The sequence below is a fragment of the Lutra lutra genome, chromosome 8 (genome assembly GCF_902655055.1).
Source record: "Lutra lutra chromosome 8, mLutLut1.2, whole genome shotgun sequence".
Classification (NCBI taxonomy): domain Eukaryota; kingdom Metazoa; phylum Chordata; class Mammalia; order Carnivora; family Mustelidae; genus Lutra; species Lutra lutra.
In genome coordinates, this window is record NC_062285.1 from 91,194,146 (window position 1) to 91,204,072 (window position 9,927).

The following is a 9,927-nucleotide window of genomic DNA, read 5'->3' on the forward strand; positions in this document are numbered from 1 at the left end:
TTTTTTATTTATTTGACAGAGAGAAATCACAAGTAAGCAGAGAGGCAGGCAGAGAGAGAGGAGGAAGCAGGCTCCCTGCTGAGCAGAAAGCCCGATGTGGGGCTCGAACCCAGGACCTGGGATCATGACCTGAGCCGAAGGCAGCGGCTTAACCCACTGAGCCACCCAGGCGCCCCACTTCAACATCTTTCTTGAAATAACACCAAAGTCTGTAACACTGCTTAGAAATCCCTCGTTAGGTCTCATCCTTACTTACTTAGTCAGTGTCTGTCTACACAAAACTTACCCAAACTCCCAACACCACAGCCACATTAGACAAAATTTTAAGAACTCATACAGAATTGCACCAGACTGCATTACATTTTCCCTATATCTTGAATTCTCTTTTCTCTCTTCTCCATTGGGTGAACTCTCAAACATCCTTTGTATATAAGCTGAATTTTTAAGAACCCTTTCTTGAGTTCCATAACAAGGTCGAATATCCCAACATTATAGTCCTTTCCCCAATACTTACCACATTTTTGGTCTTATATATATCAATCTTTGAGTGAATATTTGATTAATGTTCTCCACCCTCAGTCACCCTCAGTCACCCTCACCTGACTGTAAATTACATAAGGTTTCCATATCTGTTTTTGTATTTCTAGTATCTTTTAAATTGTCGAGCACATAATAAATCCTCAAAAGACAATTTAGTATACTAAGTATATTAGTATATTAAGTTTTCTCTAAGCAATCGCAGAAGTAAAATATTGATGTGTGGCTGGGGAGACAGGCTGGAAAAGAAACAGAGACTTCCGACAACAGAGAATCAATTGGTAAGTCATTCTGTGCCAGGGAAAACTGAAGAATTATTCTGCATGGGAGACTGATATTGAAAGAGAATCATACAAATGCCAAGGAAGTTTATGTGAAGGGTTAAATGTTTCAGAGACAAACTTTATTTGTGATGTTTATGTTCCCCTCTTTATGGTGATCACAAACTTACACGTTTTCTTGCACATCATATCATAACAACGACAAACCAACTTGTGTATGTTGAGTTGGACAGTTATATAAACTGATGGGTAAAACTTTTGTATTGTGGTATGTTGGCACTGCATTCCAGCAAAAAAAAAAAGTTTTATTATATGAGCACAATAGTGTTTATAAAACTATAAGAATACGTATTTGCCTGATTTTCAGACTAAACTACTTGAAAACACAAAATATTTCAAGGCACAATAATCACCAAGGCCTTGCTTTGTACAAGGGATAGACACAGAAATACCTAACATTTGGGATGCCTGGGTGGTTCAGTCTGTTAAGAAGCTGGCTTCTGCTTGGTTCATGATCCTGAGGTCCTGGGATCGAGCCCCACATCGGGCTCCCTGCTCAGCAGGAGTATGCTTCTCCCTCTGCACCTGCCCCCCCTAAATAAACAAATAAAATCTTAAAAAAAATACCTAACACTTTATGCTGCAAGTGGTCTACAAAAGTCCTGGAATTCAGACACTGCTAATGACACTGCAGGTATTCTGGTTCACATTCTTTCACTAAAGGGCATGGGGTGGGATGTTTTCCACTCATGTGATTCTAGGGTAGAGTCTAGCAAGTGATTCTTTGGTGGTCCCAGAATAATTCGTTTGCTAATCTTGCCTCAGATATTTTGGGAATGATCCCTTACTTTCTTTCTTCACTCAAATTTGGAAGTCCATTCCCATATATATATATATATATATATATATATATATTCTTATATATATGTATTTATATATATACACACACACATATATATGTGTATACACACACACACACACACACACATATATACATATACATATATATATCTCCAGGAGTTCTTGGATTATAGTCTTCAGGAGATAGAAGCTACCGACATCTACGGGCTTAGCTGAAGGGTCTTCCCAGAAAGAAGTCTCTGATGGATGAAGAAAATAGGCCGACCTATGAGCAGACCTAAGCCACAACTTCAATCATCATTTGAACTCCTTATGCCCCCACTCTGATCAGTATACTACAATGACGGTTTGGGTCTCCTGAAATTAGTGTCCATTCAGAGCCACTGCCCAGCAACTCCTCAAAAGTCTAATTATTTCCCTTTCCTTAATGCATAGTCATTCAGGATAATGGTCATAGATCCTTTTGGGGAAGAATGGGGAAAAATGAACTATATAATTTGTTTTCTTGTTTCATAGAGTTCTTTCTCAAAAGCTTGCCTCCCAGTTTTAATTAAAGAGATTCTGGGCCTGTACAATGTTTCAAGTCAGGAAATTGACTGAAGGGACATAATCTCTTATTTATAGAATTCAGGTTAGACTTCTGTTCACTTGACCTAGAATCCATCTACTTAAGGGAGGGCATTACAGGTGCTTCAAGCAAAGCAAGGTTAACCTCTTCGTATGGGTGAAATGAGTACATTAATTAGCAAAAAAAAAGGGGGGGAAAGGAAAAAAACTCAATAGAATTTAGGGTTCCATGTCCCTAGCTTGCTTGATTAGAATCTTTCCATATGTCCCCATTCCTGTTTTCAAGATCCCAGTCTTTCCCAATTGATGCCCTCAACTTTAACAAAAGACATTTTGCAATGCTGAAAATCCAGAATTTCCCTCTACTCAGTCACTCACAATGCTGCTAACAGTAGTTTTATCTTTAGGCCAAATTCCTGAAAAATGTCCAGCTGTACCTGGGAACTTTTCTAGCTTATCTCAGACAACTTTATCTAGTAACAAAAAGAAGCAGTACAGACTCTCTCCAGCAGATGGAGCCAGAAAACTTCGCCCTTTTTCTCTATGGTCTGGGATACTGACAGCAACTACTCACATCAGTAACTGACTGACTTACTGCCGCTTACCAATAAGAAAGGAAAAAAGAAAAAAATGCAATTAGTAGACACCATACAACAAACTTAGGGAATGAGAGAAAACCCTGACCACAGCAGGAACAAATTGATAGGGAGACAAGAATATCCAAGTAAGAGCTGACTCCTCTGCAGAGCTCAGTGACACCTTGTGGTCTCCAGTGATTCTCAAGAATAACAGGAGGGACATGTGGGGGCAGTTCCTAGGGAATGAGGGTAGGAGGAGACTGAAAGAAAGTTTCAAGTTTCCTGCAGCCAGGCAAGCTGTCTACCAACGTCTTTGGAACAAAACCTGTACCCAGAAACTGAAAGCTGAGCTATGATTCATAAGGAATCATTAGATCACTTTTTGTTCATCTCCACAATGCATCTGATTCCTTGTACAGCTCAATCAAATAATTAAATTAGCCTTAAATTTCAGGGGAGGGGGAGAAAGCATGGAAACATGTAAATAAATCAGTATCAATACATCTCATTTTTGCAGTTTCCGTTAACCAGAGAACCATACCACCCCACTCTAAATATAGAAGTGAACCATAAAACTGACACAGACTGTTTGATAAGAACGGTGGCAACAGAACCTGGACAGTAACTATGAAATATACCAGTTGGGGGGAAAAGAAAACAAAAATCAGGGTACTACAAGGTCAACATGAATACTAAAAATCAGATGCTCTGTGAAAAAAAATTGACTACAGAGGTATGACTTAGAAATTTTTATCAGAATGCTTAGAACAGTTGAAATGAACAGGATCTCTGATGTAAATTGAATAGAAGGTAATCATACAAAATCATCCCAAATCTGCTTTAAACACCTCACTCTCTTGGGTCCCCAACTTGAATATTAAAAAGTCACCACTTAAATAGTAGCTACTACTTGTTGAACATAGTTCTAAGGTACTTAAGAATTTTAAATATATTTGAACCTCATCAAAAAGCTGCTAGGTAGAGGCACATGGGTGGCTCAGTCAGTTAAGTATCCAACTCTCGATTTCAACTCAGGTCATAATCTCAGGGTCATGAGACTGAGCCCCGCACTGGATTCAATGCTCAGCACGGAGTCTGTTTGAGATTCCCTCTCTCTCTCCCTCTGCCCCCTGCACTCTTTCTCTCTCAAACAAATAGATCTTTTTTTTTTTAACTGCTAGGTAGGCATGGTTATGATTCTCATTTTAAAGATGGAAAAACTTATCCTTCTGGAGAATCTGAGTAAATTTTACAAAATCTCACATCTAGTAAGTGATAGAGTGGAAATTTAATCTCAGGTAATCTGATCTCAGAGTCCATGTTTAACCATTCAGTTAGTTATATTGCATCTAAGAGCCAGATGGGAAAGTTAGCTGAGTAAAGATGAGAGCTGTGGGGTCTGTGGCAAACTTGGGCGGCCCTTCAAAATTGGTATTGGTATTTTCTATTTAAACCTCCTGTGCGACAAAAATCCTATAATTGTAAACCAAATACCATGGTTGTCCATGATATGAAGTCTCCCTTGGACCAGTATTATATAAACTTGATTATGAACATCACACATATGTCTTGGCCCAGAAATATTAACAACATCAATCATTAATTCTCTTAGTTCTAAAGGAACCACCTGTGTTTTGGCAACAGTGTGTCAACAAAATAAAAGTTTGCCTGTGATCTAATATACCTCAATACAGAAAAGATCATGGAAGAGATACACTTTTGAGTACTACAAAATTAATTTTACAACCCCTAAAGAATTGATATGCTCCATAATTTTAATAGTGAGAACTGTATAAATAATCATGCTTCACTCTCACTTTTAGCTACCTGAAATCTCAAAGTTAGTTCTGGCTATCAGAAAGCTCAGAGTTAGATTGAGTATTGAAAAAATCATAGGTTTTGCCTAGTTTTACGGCAGTATATTAAGTTTCGTCCCTTTCTTTCATTCCTGATAATGAGTGAATATTTCTTTAAGTGTATGTATTTTTATAAATCAACTCAAAAACTTTTAAAATAAATTTTAGTAGAAATAAATTTATTTTTGTTTTATTTATTGTGTTTGAGACAACTCCAGGATATTTCTTCTCTTAGTAGATGTCTGGATTTGCATTCACACCAAACTATCTTCCAGAATAATTTGAGACTAGGCTACTAAAGACCAAGAGTCTTATTTTACCTGTATCACTTCCTGTCCCTCGAGGAACTACATATGCTGCCTCTTCTGTACCACCAACCCCAATTCTATGAACAGAGTAGTCATTTGAATGAATTAATTAATAAATGAGTGAATGAAGTCAAAATTTTCATTCTCAAGGAGCTTGGAAACACCAGTCAAGTCTCTAACTCTCCTTTCTTTGGGGTCTAGGTGGCAACCTATGCACTCAAAGGATTCAGTTTTATCTCAAGTTTCTATCAGAAGAGTCCTAGTTCACAAGAGTTCACATGAATAATTGGCCTAGCAATCGATTGCCACTTCATGCCAGACCCATCATTCACTACCTGCTCTGTTGTCATGGAGACGGACTGTAAATTTTTCTGCCATGCCAGATGGCACAGAGTTAAATTTTGTCAGTCGAGGGTACCGGAAGAACTCTGTAAGACAAAGGAGTTTCTCTTCCTAGTTCCAGTGTACTTGGTTCACCAGACTGTAACACAGTTGGGTTTTCTTCAGTACCCAAAGGCCAGCTGCACGGAGCACCTGCCCCTAGGAAACTTTTGATGACACTATTTCAAGTGCCTTCAAAATTGAGTGGTGCCAGCAGGGCAACCCTGATGGTGGACTTCCCCCCCATGTGCTCTGGTGGCTCTGGAGTGAACTCCTGATGGTGGACACTTTACCCAGAAGATTTGCAGATTCCTGCTGACTTGCACCTTTCCAAGTGTTCCAGTCATCTGGTGAGCCATGCTGGCGTCCCTCTGCTGAGATCAGGATTTCAATCCGCAGTGTGGCATTGGACGGAGGCTCTTCTTTCCGTCTTCTCTCCCAGCCCAAGCACTAGTGGATGACTGCTTCCTGTGTCTGATATTGTATTCTTTAGAGTTTTCTTTACCTCCTTTTAACCAACAACCCATAACTTTAATCCTCTATTAATATTTTTATTAAATTTTCCAGTTCAACTTATTGTGGTTTCCAATCCCTTGCTTAGACCCTGCATGATATAAGAATGTAGTAAATTCGATTGAAATTTTACTTGATCCTTTTTTTTCACCTCTAGTGCCTCTAGAATTTCCCTCTGATTCAGTAATATTCGAACATTTTAAGTAACGGAATCCTGTTTAGAGACAAAAACCCATGTGGAATACCAATAGGTATAACGCATAAAAAACAAACGTGCTTTGATTTAAGTGGGTATAGATTGCAAGATGTCTTAGGTGTGGCTTCTCCTCCTCCTCATTCTTTGCCCATGGTTGTCTTGAAACATCTCTCTGGAACACAGAAGATTCTCAGGACACAGTGTCTTAGTCAGTTAGGACTGCTATTAACAAAATATCACAGTCTGAATGAAATTTATTTCTCATAGTTCTGGAGGATGGAAGAAGTCCAGGTCAGGATGCCAGCATTGGTGAGTGAGGAGCCTTTTCTAGGCTGTGGACCTCCAGTTGTAGCCTCTCATGGTAGAAAGGGCCAGGAGCTGTATGGGGTCTCTTTTATAAGGTACTAATTCTATTCATGAGGGCCTCACCCTCAAGAACTAATCAACTCCCAAAGCCCCCACTGGCTGATACCATTACACTTGGTGTTAAGATTTCAACATACAAATTTTGGGGACTGCAAACATTCAGATCTCATAACATTGAGAAACAACTCTGTGTCCATCTTATGTATAATAAAATAAAGAACCTTCTTCCAAATTTACAAATTGTATTGGCGTATTGGTTATAACTGGTTCCTTTTTATTCAAGAAATAAAATAATGTCCTTTAGACCAATCCAAATACCTAATCGTGAAGCTATAAGATAAGGTAGCAAGAACTTAAGGATCCCTGAACCAAATGTCCTTATTTCTATTAAATCAGAAAGTGGACTCAAAACAAGAGGAAATGATAGGATGGGATGGGATGTTTAAAAGGATGGATTTCTCAAACGGAGGGTTTTGGAGAGGTAAGGGGGTGAGAGGCTGGGAGGGCCTGGTGGTGGGTATTATAGAGGGCACGTATTGCATGGAGCACTGAGTGTGGTGCATAAACAATGAATCTTGGAACACTGAAAAATAAAATAAGATTTTTTAAAGGATGGATTTCTAATTTCTGTAGCTGAATATTAAACTGAAAAAATAAAATAAGATTTTTTTAAAGGATGGATTTCTAATTTCTGTAGCTGAGTATTAAAAATTATGTAAACATTAAAAAACATAAACTTCTAATTCACTTCTTGCATGGAAGACAGAAACTGCCAGTTTCTCTGGAAAGTCCCTGTTCTCACAGGGGCGAAAAGGGAAATGCTGAGAGAGACAGCTTCTCCTTTCATAAAGAACCATTCGGTCAAGAATAGACTTACCTTCTCACCAGAGTACTCAGTCTGAAAAGCCCTCCCTTCAAATCTGCACATTAGCTTTATATTACCCACCCTCTAATTCAGAGAATGATTGAATATGAGCTACACCGCAGAGGTCTCATCCTATAGCATCAGCATCCGAGGACTGCATATCGCAAAGCCCATTAATATTCCAAAATAAAGTGGAATAAAACTATTTATCTTTACAATGACTTGCTATCCTGACATCAACATAAAATGAACCTGGTTTCCCAAAATAATATGGAAAGGAGTAGGATATAGTGATCATACAGTACAGATTTTGGTGTTCTGGAAGAATTTCGTGGAAGGAGGAAAGTATAAAATAAAAAATATCATAAAAATACTATAGCATTCTCCTGAGATTTCAGTGTAATAGGTACATTCTGGAAACAAGATACAACCAGGTTTCATGTTAGCAATCATCCACAAAAACAAAAAACAAACAGAAAATACTCTGCAGCTTGTATTATAAAGAGGATTATAGTAAAAAGGTTCATGTATTGTCATTCTTAGACTCTTAGACTATGCATCGATTATTTCTAATTTGATAACCCTCATTTGAAAGAGAATGGCACAATTTTCTGAGAACAAGTAAAACTAAAAGAAGTAAGTTTTGATTATTGAACACAGAAGTTCAAATTGCCAGAAGAGTTATGAGTTGAGAATGTGATAATACAGAATTGACAACTCAAACTTCTACAAAGGTCAAGAGGTCATGTGAGTATGGAAGTTTAAGTGAGGACTGGTTTAGTGGTAAACCAAAGAGCATGTACGCCACCTCATACCCCATGTCAGTGCCTGCACATAGAATTTACTATGGTTGAGCCTCCATTCAAAGATTACAGTTGAGTTGGTCACAAGTGGGACCCAGGCTTGTGTGCTTTAAAATCGAAGTGTTTCTAATGTATTCAGGTTTGAGAACCCTGTCATCTTCCATTCTCACCCTCAGCTCCCACAGAGGTTGTTACTAAAAATGATTATAGACCCAATGATAATATATTCCTGTATTTCGGGAAACCTTATTTTTTGTGTAACAGCTCATGACATTCAAGTGTCATCTAATATGGCACAATGTTTTTCTGAAACATTGTTTATGCAAACAAAGGAAGTATAAAGACTGAATCCCATCCATAGGTCACCAGGTTTTACTTTTTGAATCAGAGACTTTTTTCCCCCAAGGAAATATAAAATATTCAAAAGGAAATTTGGCTTTTGAAGTGAAATTCAATAGGAAAAAAACATGAGTTTTGAAATCAGACAACATATGTTTAGCTGTGTCATACCGAGTAATCTTTTGATTCCTGACCTATAAAATGTGTATCATAAAAAAATGTTCTACCTATAAAACACAGAAGTTTCATGAGGATCAACTATGTATGGGAAAACAATTTATATTTTTCTAAAACTTTGACAAATTTTTGTTAGGTTTTGGGTTACATGCCACACTTTTACCTCAAACTTTCTTCCTTTTTGGAAAATAGGAAGATGGAAGAAATAAAACAAAACTCACAAAAGACAAAAAAAAAAGAAAAGGAAAAAGAAAAGAAAAAAAGAAAAAGAAAGAAAGAAAAGAAAAAAGTACAGGTGTGAGAATCTTTTCACTGTTTTTGGAAACCCTGTCAGCATCTGGACCATCTTACCCCTCTAATAATATTGACCACTTCTCAATGTAAACCTGCAATCCAACTGGGCCTCTCACTTTTCTGTTAATTAAAAAAAGACATAACCATAATTATTCCAAAAGGAGGGGGCTGTGATATTTGTCTAGGTCTGGATTAGAAGAGCAATTATTTTAGAGAAGGTGATAAATTATGATCCATGGCTAAGATCTGCTCCCCTCAGGAAAAAATAGAAATGGGATAACAAAGAAAAACTGCAACAGTAAATGAAGGCCCCGCCAGAGCAGAGTCTTAACCCTACCCTGTCCCTCCAAGATGCACATCAGTGCCTGAATCTGGGGACACCAAGATACTGGTGAAAACAGGTTCTGGGAAAGGAAAAAACATTCATCTGCTATAGCCTTGGCTCAGAGTCAAGGTATGAAGAAGCTCAAGGTGATGGAAATAGCAAGAAGGGCAAAAGTGCTGGTTATTTTCCATGAAGAACTCATATGTCTGTATTTTCTTTGCCAACAGTATAAATTATCTGGTAGAATAATGCCAGCTGACACAAACTCCATGTGTAGACAACACCTCCCCCTCTCACAATGATTCAGAATTCACATGTCCCATTCTTGCATCTCCAATCACAAAAATAGAAGATTGGATCCTGGATTACCCAGAGATCAATGTCATCAAGAAAGGAACGCACAGCACCTGTACTAAAGAGGTAATATCTCATGTACTTTTGTAATGAGAAAGTAAACACATTAAAAATAAAAATGAGAGGCACCTGGCTGTCTCAGTCAGCTAAGGGTCGGATTCTTGCTTTTGGCTCAGGTCATGATCTCAGGATCATGAAATCAAGCCCCTTGTAGGGCTTGTGCTCAATGTGGAGTCTGCTTGGGATTTTCTCCCTCTCCCCACCCCCAAATAAATAAATAAATAAATACAATCTTTTTAAAAATAAATAAATAAAAATTAAACTAG